This window comes from Neofelis nebulosa, chromosome 10 (genome assembly GCF_028018385.1).
Source record: "Neofelis nebulosa isolate mNeoNeb1 chromosome 10, mNeoNeb1.pri, whole genome shotgun sequence".
Taxonomy (NCBI): domain Eukaryota; kingdom Metazoa; phylum Chordata; class Mammalia; order Carnivora; family Felidae; genus Neofelis; species Neofelis nebulosa.
Window position 1 is genome coordinate 78,155,532 of NC_080791.1, and position 19,063 is coordinate 78,174,594.

Here is a 19,063-nt window from a genome sequence, read left to right on the forward strand (position 1 = left end):
AGTGATGAATCACTGAATTTTACCCCTGAAACCAATATTACACTGTATGTTAACTAACTAAAGTTTAAATTTAAAAAAAAGAAAGAAAACTACTCTTGTAAGAAATTCTGGTTTAAATAGGGACCGTGCTTAGTAATCTGCATTTTAATGCATCAAGGTAATTGCTTTCATTTTCCCACATGAATTGTATTTACTTAACACCATCAAATGAGCATAAGCTATTCTTACAATTTATAGAATATATTTGTAGCACATATCTGTCTTTGGTGAGAGAGAATAGAAATTAAGATGAGATTCCTCATGTCAAAAAACTCACAGACTTTGAGCTCTCTGAAATATATAACATGAATCCCACTTCCATAGCTTATTACACTGTGTAAGTCTGGCCAAGTTGTCCAACCTCTCTGATCCTTGACAGTTAAACTGCAAAGGGAGAAAGCTAATACCTTCCCACAAGGTTGTTAAAAGTATTAAATGAGATAAAGTGCTCAATAGAAAATGACTGGCATTTTTGCATGTCTACTATCACTATTATAAACTGCACGTATATCACTTATGCAATAATATGCAATAAATGCAACTTATGTACATATAATATAACGATATGTATATAGTGTATGTATATGGAATGTCCACATGTACACCTAACATTTGTTACTCTCACACAGAGAAACAAATATTCTAGAGTGAAAAGTAGATTTATTTGAAAAAAAGCAATTTCATAATTTTAAGCCCAATAAGTGAAAAAAAAGGCAATGGTGAGAAACATTGGGAGAAAACATGTTTACCCTGTTGTTCCAACAGATTTAAACAATGCAGCACTAAAATTTTAAATTTGGGATGATCATGTGCTTATATGCTGCTGCCACCTAGTGTCTAGATTCCATAACTGCAATTTTTGCTACTTGTTTCATTGACTGGTATTTGAGGTTCGAAAACAGTTTTTGGTTCCTTGCTAGTCATTTTGAAACAGATGTTAAATAATGTTGAGATGTGTCTGTGGGGATTTAGTTGTTCCCCTTCCCTTTTTAATTATGTAATTGTGAAGAGCTGCTGGCCCAAGCGGAATGGGTTACCGACTTCTTGCTGGTCATGTGATTTGTCTGTCTTTAAAGTGTCAGAGTGCCTCTACAATATGAAAGGGTTTATGTTGCCTCAATTCTGCATTTTAACAAGGGGTTGCTTCCCTGCAGGAAAAATTAATGTTGCCACCACTATTATGTCCTGTATTATTCCTATAGTAAATACTATTTTGTGAGCCTTGCATGTTAATCTCATGTGAGTGAAAGCAGCAGTAAAAAGAGAGCCTAAGTGTCAGGAGAAACAAGAAATCATGGCTGAGGTTGAGTGTGTAATTAAATGACTAAAGTGTGTGTGTGTGTGTGTGTGTGTGTGTGTGTGTGTGTGTGTGTTTCCCCAGGAATGGTTTTGCAGTAAAAATCTTGTCATGCCAATCCCTTGCTTAGAACCTGTCAGTGACCTTTGTTATCTCATGTGCATAGAGAGGGATTCCGGTTCCTCTTACCCTTGGTCACTTTTTACCTCACTGGCTGTATCTCCTAGCAGTCTCTTTCTCATCTCTCTCACACTCAGCTATGGGAGTTGTGAACTGCTCGGTGTTATATACAGATCATGCTGCTTTACGTTCCTGTCCTTTTGCACTGCTTTTCCTGACACTGGGAAGTCCTTCTATCCCTTCTTTATCTAGAAAAATCTCAAGAGAGTGCTCGTTGAGACTCAGATTACTTCTCCAAGAAATATTCACAAGAACACTTGCCCCTCAAAGACTAGGCTGAAGGTATTTCCAGTAGGTGTTCATAGCATCCTTTAGAAACCTTTACCAGAGCAAGCTTGAGAAAGGTATGTGGGAGATGATTGAAATTATGTTAGAATAAAAGAAATTTAAGATAAGACATGGTACACACAGAGGAGACTTGTTTTTGCTCCAGAGTGTCAAAGAACACAGAAATAAAACAGCCTCTACAAATGTACCCCGAGGAGTAAAAATAACATGGGAACCTAGACAACAACAAGGCTGCAAACAAAGGTGAGACAACATCCTAACAGAAATAGCTTCCATCAGAGGTCACATAGTCTCTGAATGAAAAGCAAAGACAGATCAGGTGAGATTAAACCCCCTTCCTGAAGACCTCTTACCGATTTCGGAGAGACACAGAAGCAAAAGGGAAGGTTTGAGATTTAAGAATGGTGAAGGTGAAGAATGGTTTGAGATGGTGAAGGTCTGAGAGGCTGGGTAATGGAGTTTTGTGCAGCTGTGCAAAGGGCTAGAAAAGATGGAGAAGGAGCATTCACTAAACGAACTAGGCAAGGAGGGAAGAGGTGAGGGTTTTAGGTGCGATGTTGCTCTTCCAAGATCACTGCCAGCTTGGAATCCAGGTGTTGATGGATAGTACACCTCAGCTGGAAGACCCCGTGCTGAGGCTTCAAGACATCAGATGGTAATGCTTCTAATAAGTACTTTAGACGCTAATGGGCAAAATATGAGTATCCACCTCCATTAAATGATTTGTATTAATCATGTGCCAAAGGAGAGAGGGGTGATCTAAAATCTCAAGGCCACTAATATGACTTTAATATTAATTTCAAAATTTTCGTTTTTATCTTGCCACAGAAGTTTGTTAGATGCTAGGGAGCACGAATCAGAAAGTGACAGGAAAGAGCTTTGGGTGGCCTCAAAAGATATCGGAAGCAGCAAAAGAGGACACTGAAAACAAAAGAAGGAAGGAGCAGAATCAGGGCCAGTTACAGTACTGTCAGCTTGCCTGCAGAGGACCCAAATGTCAGATAAGGGAATGGCTTCAGGCTGTCAACCTGGTGACATCTGTTGTTAGCAAGTAGGAATGGAGTCTTCATGCAAGGCCCTGACATAAACAAGCACACTGGAGATTTAGCTGAATTTGAATCAGAGCATTAGGAAGTATAGATTCTACTTGTCAGTGAGGAGTAGATACTGTTGCTCCTCTATCATTGAAGTTAGAGTATAAGGGACACAGGAAAGTGCCTATCAAAAAAAGCATGGTTTCTTGTTGACATGCAGAGATATATAGATCCTGGAAAGTTCCTGAAATATATGAAGATGTTTGTACAAACAGGAACATATCATCACATCACGTGCATTGGGTGGTTGAAGAGAGAAAAGGAAGTGGCCAAGGGACCCACATGGCTGAAGATGTGTTCTGTGAACTCTGTCTTGAGAAAATTCACATTCTAGGAGTAGGACTATATAAAAAGATAGTTACTCCATTGTGGCAGCCAGGCGCTCATTAGGCAAATGATATCCCTCTAGTAAGAGTTGAGGGAAATAAATACATGGGAAAATGGGAATAGATGTGTATATATTTATATGAGATGGAATACACTTATGTAAATTATTTCTCTATTTATGTTTACATAACACACCCACTCCCCCATAATGGGCACTTATGAAAGACTTTAAAAAGCAAAATTGCAGAAATGAGAAAACAGGGATATAAACTTATAGAAACATAAAAGTAGAAGATGAACTGGTGAAAATTTTAGTGTAAACTTTCACATGAAAGGAACCAACATTCTTGGAGATGAAAGTAAATTTAAAAGCAAAGAAGGTCAATGTGGAAATTTGAGGAACTCATGTTTGAAAACGGTGAATTTGAGCTAGCAGTTTCTGGTGATAATTTTTAAGGCATTAGTTATGTGTGGCTTTTATCAAAAGAGTTTGTGCCATCCTCCCTACTGGGACCTCTGGGTCGCCCCTTGGAACAACAGACTCATTTGCAAGGGAGCATGTGACCTGTCCCTGAAGCAGGAATGGGTAGACAGTCTGTGATGAATTGTTTCATTCTTCTGGACTTATTTAAGGAGACTGGATAATCGGAAGTGACCTCCAAACTTCACCTACTCGTTGTGGAAAATGAAAGAAAGAAATAGAATATTCAGCAAAGAAAGATTTTTGGGTCAGAAAAAGCACCATCTATTTGAAAGATGTGCAAAGAGTATGGCTGTGTGAAAGATAAAGACAAAGTTGTTTTGTTTTTTAAGCCATATACTACTTGGCAATGAGAAAAGATGAAATCCTGCCATTTGCAACAATGTGGATGGAACTGGAGGGTATTATTTTGAGTGAAATAAGTCAGTCAGCGAAAGACAGATGTCATATGTTTTCACTCATATGTAGAACTTGAGAAACTTAACAGAGGACCATGGAAGGAGGGAAGGGGAAAAACCAGTTTCAAACAGAGAGACTCTTTAAGAGACTTTTAAATACAGAGAGCAAACTGAGGGTTGATAGGAGGGTCGAGGGGAGGGGGAAATGCGTGATGGGAATTGAGGAGGGCGCTTGTTGTGATGAGCACTGGGTGTTGTACGTACGTACGCGATGAATCACGGGAATCTAGCCCCGAAGCCAAGAGTACACTCTATATACTGCATGTCAACTAACTTGACAATAAATTGTATTTAAAAAATAAAGATAAACGCCATATACAAAAGTAATTTTTTAAAATTTTATTTTATTTTTCATTTATTTTTGAGACAGAGAGAGACAGATCGTGAGCGGGGGAGGAGCAGAGAGCAAGGGAGACAGAGTCTGAAGCAGGCTCTGGGCTCCAAGCCGTAGGCAGAGGGGCCAACGCGGGGCTTGAACTCACAAACCATGAGATCGTGACCTGAGCTGAAGTTGGACGCTTAACTGAGCCACTCAGGCGCCCCTACAAAAGTAATTTTTATGTATATATTGATAAGTGGGATTGGTTTATATTATTCTTCTATATTCTTGAACTGTTTAAATAGCATAAGAAACTGACTTAGAGGAAGAGGAACATTTCTGTGCCTTAGAGAAGATTTTGGGAGCCAATTAGGATTATAGAGAATTCAGCGATTAAGCTATGGGAAGTGTCTGGCATTTTATTAGAGTGTAGCGAGAAATAGGAAGAACAAACAGTCATGATCTTGGAATGAAAGTTTCTGGAAGAGAAATGCTGAGATTTATAATTGTTCAAGACTCAGAAATATGGGAAAGGAGAGGATAAAACAAATTAAAAGAAAACAAAGCAAATAGCAGAGCTTTGCACTCCTAAGTTCATGTCATGGTCTTATCTGAGGATATTGTGATGATTTTATGTGATGTTGGGAGAGATCCAGATATGCATGATATGAAAATAATTTGAACAGTGACTTTAGAGGATAAAATGAAATGATGTTGGAAAGGATTTTGTAAACTACAAAGGACTATTAAAATGTTAGAAAACATATTTGAGATCAGGTAGCCAGTTTGTGCCTAAGGTCTGAATGTTCGGAAAAAAATGTAATCATTCATTTTGCAGTGATTTCAGGTCAAATTACATCCTTATATCAGGACGTATATGAGAGCCCGCCAGCTATTTTGCAAAGAAGAAGGTTTTCATAGCAATAAAATAATTTTCTGGATGCTTAAGGATATATTTTTTCCTATGCTTTGGAATTTTTTTTTCTTTTTGCTTTTGTTTTCTTGAGTACCAGAACTGAATATTTTAAGTGGAATTTTCATTTTTATAAAGAAATACAGGTATATAGGCAACAAAATGGTGCTGTAAGATTTATGATCCCAAATTGCAAGCCTGCCCCTTCCCGTGTCCCCTCTTTCCACTCATTTCTTCTCCTGAGTTCTCCCAGAGGCAACTCGTTTGACCCTTTCTAGCTGTTTCTTCTTTTATTTATCTCCAAGTTTCTAAATTATAAAATTATGCTGGTCTGTCTTAGTTTTTACACTGTCAGCATTTTTCTATGGAATACTCACAAACCCAGCAAAACAAGAGTTCCCCTCACCCCACCACACACATATGGACTCCCCTTCCTCTTGTTTGCCAGGCATCATCGATGATACCAATATTGGTCAAATCAGTATTCAGTATTTACTTTATAATAATCATGGGGGTGTCTGGGTGGCTCAGCCGGTTGAACGTCTGACTCTTGATTTCGGCTCAGGTCATGATCCCAGGTCATGAGATTGAGTCCCATGTTAGGCTCCACCTGAGCCTACTTAAGATTTTCTCTCTCTCTCTCTCTCTCTCTCTCTCTCTCTCTCTCTCTCTCTCTCTCTCTCTCTCTCCACCCCTCTTCCCCACTCACATGTGCTCTCTCACTCTCTCTCTCTCAAAATAAAACAAAACAAAACAATAATCATGTAAATATTGTAGTGTGCTGTGATTACTTTTCCTTTTCTTTTTTACTTAACCATTTCTCTTTTCCTAAGTAGGACTAAGGAGCCCTTACCAGATCCCCTTAGAGAATTGTAAAACCTGTCACAATGGTGTCATAGGCAGATATACTGGCTAAGCTAGGGGTTTCGTTTCTGGTCCCTCTATGTCTCTCCTGCCCCACGTTGACCTCACAGTGTCGTCTGAGATTTTAATTTGCTCTTATGTTGGATTCCCTGTTTCCTGGATCACATGTCTTTTGTGGATTACTCCCTTATTTTCTTAGGGGTCATCATGAGAAAATGTATAGTCATTCACATATTGATTGAACATATATATTTATTGAACATATATTATGAAAGAGGCACTATTCAAAGAGCTAAAGATATATCAGAGAAAAACACAGATGAGCCCTGACTCCCTCGAAGACCTTTATGTTACTCTGTGAGTGCTTGTGTGTATGTGGTTGGGGGAAGTTTAGGGTTGCCAGATTAAATACAGATAATCTACTTAATATCAGGCAAACAACGAATATTTTTTAATATATTATTTTCCAAATATTGTAAGGGAAATATTTATACCTAGAGAATGTTTGTTGTTTATCTGACTCTCAAATTTAACTGGGTTTGTTGTATTTTTATATCACAAATCTGGCAACTTTGATTGGGAAGCTTTATATTGTATAAACAATAATTTATAAACAATAAACATAATAAATATGTAAATTATAGAGCTTGTTAGAAAGTGATTAGTGCCATGCTCGGGTGGGGAAGGAAGAGTGGGGCAGGATAAGGCAGATTGAGGGTGCCAGGAGCAGAGACTACAATGTTAAAAGGGTGGTTAGGGTAAGCCTCTTTGAGGAGGTGAGACAGTGTCAAGGGGGTGAAGGAGGTGAGGGGTTAGCTCTGCAGTTATCTGGGCAAAATGTCTCCTGAACAGAAGGAACACCAAGTCAAGAACATGCCTGAAGTGGCCTTCTAGTGTTTGAGAAATAGCAAGGAGGCCAATAGGCTGTGACAGAGCATGGGAGCGGCCTGTGGGAGGACGAAGTCAGAGAGATAACAGGAGTCCAGATCACATGGGAACATAGACGGCATTGGAAGCACTCTGGAGTTTACGCCCAGTGAAATGGGGAGCCACACAGCGTTTTGAGTGGAGTTGTAACATACAGTAACTTCTCTTTTAACAAGATGCTCTAGTTTCTCTGTTGAGAATGTACTGAGGGGCGAGGGCAGAAGCAGGAGGAGCAGTTGGAGGGTTATTACAGTAATCCAGGTAAGATGGAGGAAATTTGGATTTAGGAATGGAGATGGGGAGAACAGTTGGGTTCACGATGAAGTTTTCCTCTAACATTATATTGTGAGAAATTTCAAACATACACAGAATACCCACAGAACGACCATCTGGGTTCTATAATGAGCACTTTGCTGCCTTTGCTTTATCATGTATTTACCCATCTCTCCATTTGGTTCCTGTAACATTCCCTAGCCTGGAGCATCTCTGATTCAATTTCTGCAAAGATAAACCTTCAGTGTCCTGCTGCGATGACACAGTCATTTACACTATGGGATACTGTCACAGGCATAACAAATCTGAGGTGGGGTGCAGTAAATCTAACCAGTCCTTAGACTGGCGTTCAACCAATTCTCCTTTTTTCAGCCGCACATCTCTCCTCACCTGATGGAAGTACCTGGTGATTCTAAAACCTGAATTTCCTATACTTTCAAGGCATGGTTTGACTTGCTTCTTTTGGGCAAGCTGTCATTTCAGGCTTTGAGTTTCAACTCTCTCCACTCTTAGTTGACTACAATTCATCCCTCTGTTTTCCATCCTCTAAAAATGTGTTGGCCTTTCTTCTCTACTGTAATATCCTCTCAATTTCCCTTTGTCCTGTGACTTGAGCACATTTTTATTCCTTGCCTTTCGTTTGAATGGGGCTTTGAGAAGAAAGAGACTCATGTTTTCAAATATTTTGTCGATATAAAAGATCTAACTGTATTTATTAATACTTTGTTTTCCGTTTTTCTACCAATATACTAAAGATCCATTAAAAACAGTAGCAAAGTAATAGTTTTTCCAGTGTCTGCATTACAGACGCTGTTGTTGCCTTTCAGGACCCAGGAGGACACCGGGTTGGGAACCACTGAAGTGCATCATTGTCATGAAAAAGACTGTGCTGTCTTTGGCTGTCTTGGTGCTGTTGGGTTTTGGTATCAGTGTTTCGATGAAAGAATGAGAACTCAGATTGAGTCAGACAGACTTGAACCCGTTTGATCAGTGGAAGGAATGGGTTTTCATTGCCCCTTGGAGCCCAGCTCCCCTTGCCGAAGGTGTTGCGTCTTTGGGGTGGATGAAGTCTAGTTTCAGTTGGGCACATACCAGCTATGAATCCTTCCTCTAGCCAGCTCTTTCCTTTCCACCACCAGCATTTTTGCCTCGTTGCTTTCATTGTGCTGAGTGTTCCATAAAATATTTATCATAACTTTGCCTTTCCTGTCTGAAATGGTGCTGTAGACTGGTAATTAGATTGCAGCTAAGCCTTCTTAATTTCATTTGGTGCAGATCTGGGAAAATGGAGACCTTACATAACAAGTCGATAAGAACTGACAGGCAGTTGGCAGTAAGTACTCCTACACATATTTTCCAAGCAGATGCAAATGGAACATTCTGCCAGTCGATCATTACATTCATCTGCAAGCGGCTCTTCTCATATTTGCTTCCAGAAAGAAGCTACTGAGTCTCATTTGTCTACAACGAGCCTGGGAAGTGAACTATTCACTTTCCTTCTCCCAGAGGGAAACAACAAAAGCAAGCCAAGAATTTTTTTCTGGCCAGCCCCAATAGCCAGACTCAAGGCCCCGTTCATGTTGGAGGATGGTTTGTCACCATTGTCACTGAGTGGTTTAGCCTTCAAATGAGGGTTTGAGGATTGTATTCTCCTTAATGTATGGTTTTGTTACTGAAGACAACAGATCACAAAACTGGGAATCTAAAGACTAGGGCTGTGTTCTTGCTGTGTGTCTGTGATCCACCTACCTAACCTCTCTGAGGTTCCATTTGTGCAATGGGAACAGTAATACTAGCCTGCAGAACAACTGGGCAGGTGTGATAAAATGAAATAACTTAAGAGAAAGTACTTTGCAGACTGTCAGGGGTCTGTCCCATAGAGTTTCCTTTTACAGTGTGGAACCAACAGCCAAGCACTCTGGTGTACCTAATTTCAACATTTTTGTATGGGTGAAACATCAGGTTCAAATGCAAATAAATTCTCCTAACCACATATTAAAACACCTTCTCTTTTCTGGTGCTAGGTACATTTAGAGTTGAGCGATATGATCATCAATGGAGACACCATAGCACATATTCTTAGAAAAAAGAAGTGTTGTCCATGGAAATAGTCTAGATAAGAAGCCAGACAGTCATGACCCCTGGCAAAGCCCCTTTAGGGCATAGAGTTAAGTGGTAATGTGTATTATCTTTGCGGTCAAAGAGACTCAGGTTCCAATCTAAACTTTGTCAACTCCTAGCTAGGTGACTTTGAGAGATGTACTTAACCTTTCTGGAACTGCCATTTTCTCATCTGTAGGTGTGGATAGTAATGCAAACCACTTAGAGCTGTTGCAGGAATTAACTGAAATGAAGCCTGTAAGAAGCTCACCATCATCATTGCAATAACATTATTATTATTTTAATAATAATTTTAATAACAAAAGCAATGGCAGGCTACTCTTGAATATCATGTGCCAGGCGACGTTGCTACATGCTAACATATATTTATCCAAAAAACTGTATTAGAAACATTCTACAGATGAGCAAGGGAGGCACAGAGAGATTAAATAATATCTTAGAGTTATACAGATAGTTGGTGGTGACCACATCTCTCTGAAGCTTAATCTAAGAAAAAGGCATAAAAGATTATTAGGAAGATAGAAGTGAGATAACACCTATGAAAAATGTTTTGTAAACAACAAAGTGGTAATTCCAGAAGCTTGTCTATTTGAGGAGTATTTAGCCATTTATACTTTCAAATAGCTAGAGAGGTTGAGATGAATCCCCAACCTTTGACAAAGAAGTCTACATAGGGCATCTGTGGTAAACAGAGCCTCACTCGCCCTATTACCAGGTGACCTTATCACTTACCTTGAAGATGCAGGTAGCAGGCTTTCAACATGGCGGACTAGTGACTGAACACCTGCCACTTTTCTCCTCCATGTGTCCGTGTACCTTAGGCAGCCAGCTGAATTCCCAGTGGCCCAATTTTGAGCATATGCCATTTCAGGATAATACCAGTTGATGACAGAGTCTGTTGTCCTATAAATTAATTTAACACTCTTTCTCTGGAGAGCAGATGACTGCGTTCTAAACACAATATTTTCACTCAAGTTATGATGGCTTGTAAAAACACACAGTGAACGGGGTTGACAAGGAGGTATTAGGAAGCATATGATATCCCAGGAGGCTGAACTGATTTGAATTTAGGTGGCTTACTCCTCTAGGCAGTCAGTGTCAGAGATGGTTGTCTCTTAAAGGGATGGCTGTGGTGGAGAAGAGCGGTTAACAGATTGGGCAGAAATAGGAGCCATTGTGGTCAGTTACGTGGGAAAGGGCTTAATGAGAGCTAGAGTTATGCTGAGAGACCCAAGCATTTTAACACTTAAACATGAATAGAGAAAAAGGAGGGGCTGCAATTTGTAGTGAGTAATTTGTTACTATAGTGAGTGATATTTCTAAAACATGCATTCCAAATGTAATGAGAAGTTGTGAAGGGCGATAATGAAGACAATGGTATACTTGATTTTGGAATCATTTGGGAGATTTTCTTCTTCTCTCCTCCATTCCCCTTCTCCTTTCTCTCTCTCCTTCCATTGCTCTGATTCTCAATTCACCCTCCCTCTCTCCTGTATGATTCCTGTTACTTTGGGTCTTTGACCCAAAATGTATCTTTCTCTCAAAGGAATTCTCTAAGCAGTGGTTAAGGTGGATTATCATTCACATCCTGGTGTTTTTCAGACTCTCCCTCATGAAGACCAATCATTTTCATCTTTTCCCTTTTTTCTTTTCTGTAAATAAGTAATGTGTTCTGCATATCACACACTACAATTCTTGTCCGGTGTACAAAGCTGAATAGGATGTGACCTTTTAGAGAGGTCACAGGGAATTAGAGAAATATGGACAAGAAAATAGGCAACAAAATATGACAGGTTCTATGCTTGAAGTTTGTGAAGGAAAATCTCAAGGTCCAAAAGAAGTAATCTAAAGGTTGAAGAGTGCAAAAATATTCCATAAAGGCAGTGATGCCCTGGTGGAGCATTAGTAGGCATTAACATTGCTTATGCATTCATTAAACAAACATTTATTGAGTGCCCATTGTGTTGTTGGCACTGTAGTCAGCCCTCAGGGCATGAATTTAGTAAGGAATAACCTTGCCGGGCACTCAACACATATTTATTGAATGGCCATAGGAAGGGACTCACTTTAATTCACCTGGTGAATGTGGATGTAGAAAGGCATGAAATCTTTAGGGGATTCCAAGGAGTCCAGAAATTTTGTGGGTTACGCAATTTGGAGTGTAGGTATGGGCACAGACAAGTAGGGCCACACAGTAGCTGCATCATTGTGCAATGCACAACCTACACAACGGTATGTGGTCTTTAAGGTGGAATGAGAAAGAAGGTGGGGAAGGAACAGTAGCTGAACCATGAAGTGCTTTGTGTGTCAGGCTAGTTGTTCTCATAGCGGGATGGGGAGGGGCAGAGGTAGGACAGGGGGTATCAGAATTGCTGACAAATTGTTTCTTCAAATTATGTATGCTTTCTGCCCACCCTCAAGATGCAGATTCTGCCCTGGTCCCACACACCTGTACACACACACACCTGCATTCACACCACTGCTCTTTCAGAATCTTTGCCACAGACTTCTTGTGCTCATGAGAATGAGTCATATTCTTCAGGTGAGCTGGAGCTAAAAATGGCTGAGAAGCACTACAGACAATGGAGACCCATGCACAGGTTCTTAAGCAAGGCCGTAGCATGATCAGATTTTCCCTTTGGAATGGCCACTCTGGCCCTGAAGTAAAGGCTAGATTGGTGAAGTGTGAGAGAGGATGAGGGCATCCTGCTGGGAGGCTTTCACATCCTCAGGGGCCGATGACCTTGGTATACAGAGAATATGACATATATTCCTCTCCCCCAGTTTTCAAGGTCACAAACACAAGATTCAAATCTGAATGAAAGAGATTTGTCAGTGTTTTGCTGAGAAGGTGGAGACGCCTGAAACTTTTCATAGGAATTATGATTTAGGACAGATGTGAACATTCACGCAGATCTGTGCTGGGGAATTGATGAAATCAAGCTACCAAATATGAATATGAAACATTTACCTTTATTTATTTATTTAAAATTTTTAAATGTGTTTTAACTTTATTTTTGGGACAGAGAGAGACAGAGCATGAGCAGGGGGAAGGCAGAGAGAGAGAGGGAGACACAGAATCCGAAGCAGGCTTCAGACTCTGAGCTGTCAGCACAGAGCCTGATGCGGGGCTCGAACTCATGGATGGTGAGAACATGACCTAAGCTGAAGTCGGACGCTCAACCGACTGAGCCACCCAGGTGCCCCAGAAGCATTTAACTTTAAATTATGTTTATTAAAAGACATGTCCTGCTCTTGTTTATTTTTGTTTATGATTTATATAATATAGCTATAGATAGCTTGGCCATCTTGACAACAAATGCATCACCAATAAATCCATATTATTTTCTGGCTCTGTTACATGGCCATTTCTTTTTCATTTAGTCAAACGTATGATTTTCTGTGATTTACATAGATATCAGCTGTGCCTTATCTGAAAAACGTGAGTTGATGTATTTCTGTTTCGAAAGACTAGTGTCCGCAGGAAGAAAAACATACTTTTCTTGCTTTAAGCTCCTTAAGACCTATACATGATGTGATTCCAGAATGTCTCTCCAAGCTATAAGATTAGGGAAAAGGAAATCTCCTTTCTGAAATCCTATTACATCATAAGAGCCAGAGCACTGGACCCCTTATACCGCAGTGATCACAGCGTTTGTAGGGAGCGGTTGATTAATCATTTCTACAACTTTAAAATTTTCCATTGTGATCTAACTTAATATGGGAGAATTAATGTGTTTCCTTTCAACCCATTTTTTTCCTTTGAATTAGTGTGTGGATGAACCACAGAACTTTTTGGTTATAATTTTTTTCCCTACAGTGTTAGGAAAGTAAGATTGAAAGGTGGTGCTAGAAAGCAGGCTTTAGGCTGCATATTGTAACCTAACAAAATGTGCATTGCATCCAAAAAAACAAAGCGAGGACTTACCTGACGTGTCACGAACCATTGCTGGGTCAATATATTAAGTGATTCACCCACCTTTAAATATAGGATTCATCTTTAGAGTAATAGTTTGGGGAGGAGTATAGCTCTTCAACTGTCAGGCTGTGTACTAGATGGGGAATAAAGAAGTGATTTCTAGGGTGGCCCTGGGGAGCCTCCTGGGTGACCCTCTGTCTGCCTGTGAAATGAGAGCATTGCCAGTGACCTCAGTGTTTCTTTTTATCTTTCTTATTTTAACAAGGCAAATCTGTAGATTACCTGGCACACAGTGGGTGCTCTACTATTATGACTGTGTCATCTAAGGAGAAAAAGTTCCCTTTTGCTGGCATGTAGGAAGAGGCCTCGTTAGAAAACAACACATAATTAAGCATTATGATGGGAAAAGGCATAAAGCAAAATGCCCTTGATACGAATGGAAATGTTTTCTCCCATTACCAAATTATTAAAAACAAAAACAAAAACATACCTTTGAGGCATTCTGGCTCTTTTCTTGGGCAAGGAATGTATGTCACTCATAGACATCAAAAAAGAAAATATTTAGGGCACCTGGGTGGCTCAGTCAGTTAAGGGTCTGACTTCAGCTCAGGTCATGATCTCATTTTGTGAGTTTGAGCCCTGCATTGGGCTCTGTGCTGACAGGTCAGAGCTCGAAGCCTGGAGCTTGCTTTGGATTCTGTGTCTCCCTCTTTCTCTGCCCCTCCCCCACCCTCTCTCTCAAAAATAAACATTAAAAAAAATAAAAAATAAATAAAAAAATAAAATATTTACAGTATCTGCAACAGTCCAGATCTGCTTAAACTTCATGAAGGCCACTGGGAGAAATGTTGAGACAGATTTTTGTTACTGTTTTGGGGCCTTCCCCCCCCCCCCCCCCCCGCCCCTTCAGCATTGAGAGATGTTGTGCTATGTTGGTGATGAATCTTCTTCACCTTCTTCACTTTTGGAAGGATCAAAGGCACCGTGAGGAATGAGGCAGGTTGTAAAAACTAGGAAGAGCCGGAATAGGCCTGAAGGGGGAACATTCGGCTTTGCAACATAGTATTGGAGATTTGTAGCAATTCTTTTTCTTTGCTTGAGAAGAAAGGCCACAAACAGCGGCATGGATAACCACTATTAAATACTCAGTTCACTTGTGAGGCTACCAGTCAAGAGGAGTTATCTTTTGTAACGGAGAACACAAAATTGTTCAACATTGTGAAGCATCATAAGTAAAGGAGCTGTAACCGAACAGAGAATCAAAGTCTAGTCCTACTTATGCCAACAGATGCCTGGCTATAAGTGTATTCTATCCTATTACCTGCACTTGACACATGTTTATTTCTAAAGTAATTAGGGCCACTACAGTATAATCTTCTGAAATTAAATTTGATGTTTATATAGGCTTTATTAGAACATAGCCCCATAAATCATTTTATGTGAGCATTTGATTTGCTTAAGCTGCTTGTTACTATTTCTGACACTGATAATTCCTTGTTTGTGCTAAATTTCACTTGTAAGTAACTAAGCAGGTATGGAAATCCACATTGAAGAGCTTAACGGAGTCAGTGGGTGTGGCAGAATGGGAAAATGGGTCTTGTCCCAGATTTGTGCTGTGATCTTGCCCAGGTGGTTTAAGAGCAGCACTTCTCAGAGCATCAGTGTTGCCATCTGTAAAATGGAGTAATGCTGAAAATGACGTCATCAGTTAGGCAAAGTTAAGTAGAGCCTGTGGAAGTATATATGAAAGAGTATTAATATCACAATATTGATACTGTTCTGAGCCTACATATGGGAGATTAAAAAAAATGAGAAGCACATCATCACTCTTTTTGGAGAGCTCGCATGTTATTAAAAGAAGCACACAGGTAAATTAGCAATTAAAGTAGACTAAAACAATTGAAATCATGTGTCATCTAAACAGCATACAGCAAGGAAGCATTCACTTATCTGGTAAGGCGGATGATTGTTGGAAATTTTTCAGGTGGAGGTGACGTTTGAATTGATGTTTGCGGTCCAGGTAAGTAGGGAGGGCAAGACAGAAAAGACACTCCACATTTAGGGGCAAATGTGCAAAAGCATGGAAGAAAGGCTGTGTTGTCTGGGAACATAGAACTAAAATAATTCACGAGTCCCAGAGCTCAGGGAAGGACAGGTGAGGCTGACAGGAGTGGTCTTGGTGAATAATGTATGCAAACAAAGGGAATTGAATATTAGCCTATAGGAGAGAGGGAGCTAGTGAAGGCATTTAGGCAGAAGACAATCAAACAGGCATTTATGGAAGTCCCTTTGGTGGGAATGGCTTTACTAAATGGATCAGACTCCCCCAAGGCTAGAGGCAGTGAGATCCTCTGCACGCAGCAAAGCTTAAAAGTAGGCAGAAGAAAACAGAACCCTGAAAAGAGTCAGAGAAAGTACGAGAGAGGTAACAGGAGGTCCAGTAAAGAGTCTTGTCACAGAGAATAAAGGAGTAGGGAGTTTCCTGTAAGGAATGGTCAATACTATCAGATACCTCAGTATCTGATAAGATCAAGACAGATAAGGATTAAGGACCATCCATTGGATTCAACAATCCCGGAAGCCATGATTCTCTTCACTGTGCAGTCAGTTAAGAGGCGGGGGCAGAAGCAACGTGTAGTGGGTCAGACAGTGACTAGGAAGTTGGAAATGAAGACATCACGTGTAAACTTACCAGAAAGCTCAGAGGTAAGGCAAAGATAGGAGAACAAAGTAGCCTGGGATGGAAGGAGCAGAGTTTTGCTTTGTACGAGAGTGGGAGAGGCTTGGGGATAAGGACCATTATACAATAAGTTGGAGAGAGAGATGAGTGATGTGATGTCTGATAGGAGCTTCTGCATAGTGGTAATGGGAATTAGGATATATAGGGAGGAGTTGACTTTGGACAGAGGGACTTCTTTCTGTGATGAGGAAAGTGGAGAAAAGGGTAAATGTAGGCTGGAGTAAATAAGCCGGTGGAGGTGCTGAGAGAGAAAACCATGTCTGATGACATGCTAGATGCCATCCATAGAATGATGAGGACAGAGATGAGTGGCGCGTTTGATAATATTAGGAGGAACAGGGAATGCCGCTGACCAAAACCAAAAAGCAAAAGGAACAATTGACTGCAACTGACCTAATGTCACCCATTCCTGAGATGAAAGGAGTTCTTCCAGAAGGAGCTCAGTGGCTCTGCCCTGATTCTGAAGGAAGATTATACACTTCAACCAAGGCTGGGGTTTTGTAGGGCAAGCACTGGGTGGGGAGGGAGGGAGGAGCTGAGAGCAGTTTGGTTTACAGCAGGTTAATTTGCTTTTAGGTTAAACAGTAGGGGTTTGGTTTATGGAGATGGGGATGGGTGTTTTCTTTCCTTTTTTTTTTTTTTTCTTGAGACTTAGCACAAACTAAGGTAAGGCATGGAATTTAAATCTCTATAATCAAGGATGCAAATGCTTATGGCCATGAAATCTTAACCCCATGCCTGAAACTGTTGTTCAGTTTGACCACTGGCCTTCTTGGAGAATTACAGCTTGCTGATTAGTTATTGAAATGATACGAGGGAGGGGGTGGGCAGAAATTTAATCCCTATGTTAGTCACATTCAGTATAACTCTGCTTCATGTTGGATCCACTACGCATGCGTGGATTTATTAAAGAATCTTCGAGAAGGGTTTGTACCTAAATGACCTTATATGCCAGGCGGAAAAACATTTCTTTCACTGTTTTCCAGCGTTAGCTAATTGTTTAAAAACTATACTGACTGGTAGCTCTTTCTGGTTGAAATAGTCAGCTCACACAGTCAAGTGAATTTGGGCATTCGGCCAGGCATTCATACCAAGGATGTTTAGAGGAAAACTCTTAAATGTAATTTGTAGGGCTGGGGGGCGGGGTATGCCGGAACTTCAACAATATGCCAAGCTGTTCTCTAGAACAGTGGGAGATAGGGTCAGAGTACTGTTTTGATGCCCGCCTTTGTAATTTTGGTCCCAGCCACTCCAAGTTTTGGAAGCAGGCAGTAGAGGCACACACAGGAGTTTGTGGGAATGGAACTAGGTCAGTCAAATTATAAAAGCCTTGATGGATTTTGCTTTACAAAGAACTGTTGGTGGGACAAGTATTAGACTGGAGTCAGGAAATCCAGATACAAGTCTAAGCAAATCACACCAAAGATCTGGGCCTCAGGATCTTCATCAGAAAAACAAGAACACGGTACCACTGGCAGGACTGGGGAAGGCAAAATGGTTACAGCTGAATCCTGACTCCTTTTGTCTGCTTTATGTTACAGGGATTCCCATTGAGGTTTTAATGAATAGATTCTGATGCTAAAATAGGTTTAAAACTTCTAGCTAGATGTTTCTGAAGGTCCTTTCTATTCTAATTCTATTCTTAATTATAATTCTAATTCTCTAAATGAGAATAACCAGTCGAGTTACATTTAACTTCATTTTCTTATGAGTCTTATGGTTTCTATGGATATCCAGCACATTTTTGTTACTTTCCACAATATTTGAAACTGCTTCATGTCAACCACATGAATCAGGATTTCTTAGCTGGAGTCCATGGATGGATTTCTGGGAGTCTGTGAACCCCCTAAACACACATGCAAAATTTTGTGGATACAGACATCTGAAAAGAGAGTCCAGAATTTCCATCAGATTCTCAACAGGTGAATGAAAGCAGTAAGTATATGTCATCTTTCACTTGATGGGAGTCAAAAAAACTCCAGATCTCAAACTGACACAGCAAGAGGAATTCAAATAGATTTCACAGGCTCTGCAATGTAAGTGACTCCCCAAATCTCCTCACCCAACTATCTGTCCTTCCCAAGACTACACTGCCAGTATGTATTCTTAACATCACGGGCATGGAACAGAGTCAGCAGGATCCCTGATTATGGAGCAACATCTTCCCTTTATCTTACCTTTTCTGATATTTGAAAAAAGCCAAGATAAACGTCTTTGGCTCTTCATGCCAGACGTCTACAGCTCTGACATGTTTTTATTGATAAAAAGAACCATACATTCTTCACTTTTTCAATATGTAGCCTGTTACCTGGAAATCTAGATATGTGACATAGGCCTGAAGGTAAGTGTTTTTTTGTTTTTTTTTTTTTTAAAGATGTATTCTAAAGTAATTAGAAAGAATAAGAGTAAAGGAAAATATAAATGTTTGGCCATTCAACAACATCTTGCCTTGAAGGGCTCAGTGACTGGAGAAGACTTCAGTTTTTCTGAGTGCGTTTCCTTTCCATTTCGTATTGAGCATTTGTGTGATTATTAACAATTATTTTCAAGAGAGACATTCCCATGGTCTTTTGAGTCCTCGTTCAGAGGGGAATAACTTGGTGGGAAGAATGAAGCACTTATCTGAGACAGTGGGCAGAAAACGGGGGAAGTGATGAGGCTGTAATGGAACATCAGATGTCAGACAGAAGCCTCTATACACATCCAACCAAACAAGGGATTATACATAAACCCGGATTCCCATAGCAGGGCAAAGCTGGGTCCTGGGGATGTGTACCCATGATCCACTTGCATGGGAAAAACAAAGCTTCTTTCATATACTGT

The 19,063-nt window shown here is 40.2% G+C and overlaps 1 protein-coding gene across 4 annotated transcripts in view; it reads left to right on the forward strand.

Moving 5' to 3' along the window:
- GAS2 (growth arrest specific 2) overlaps window positions 1–19,063 on the forward strand; it is a 132,159-nt gene that overhangs the window by 111,735 nt on the left and 1,361 nt on the right. The gene's annotated exons all lie outside the window — the stretch shown is intronic.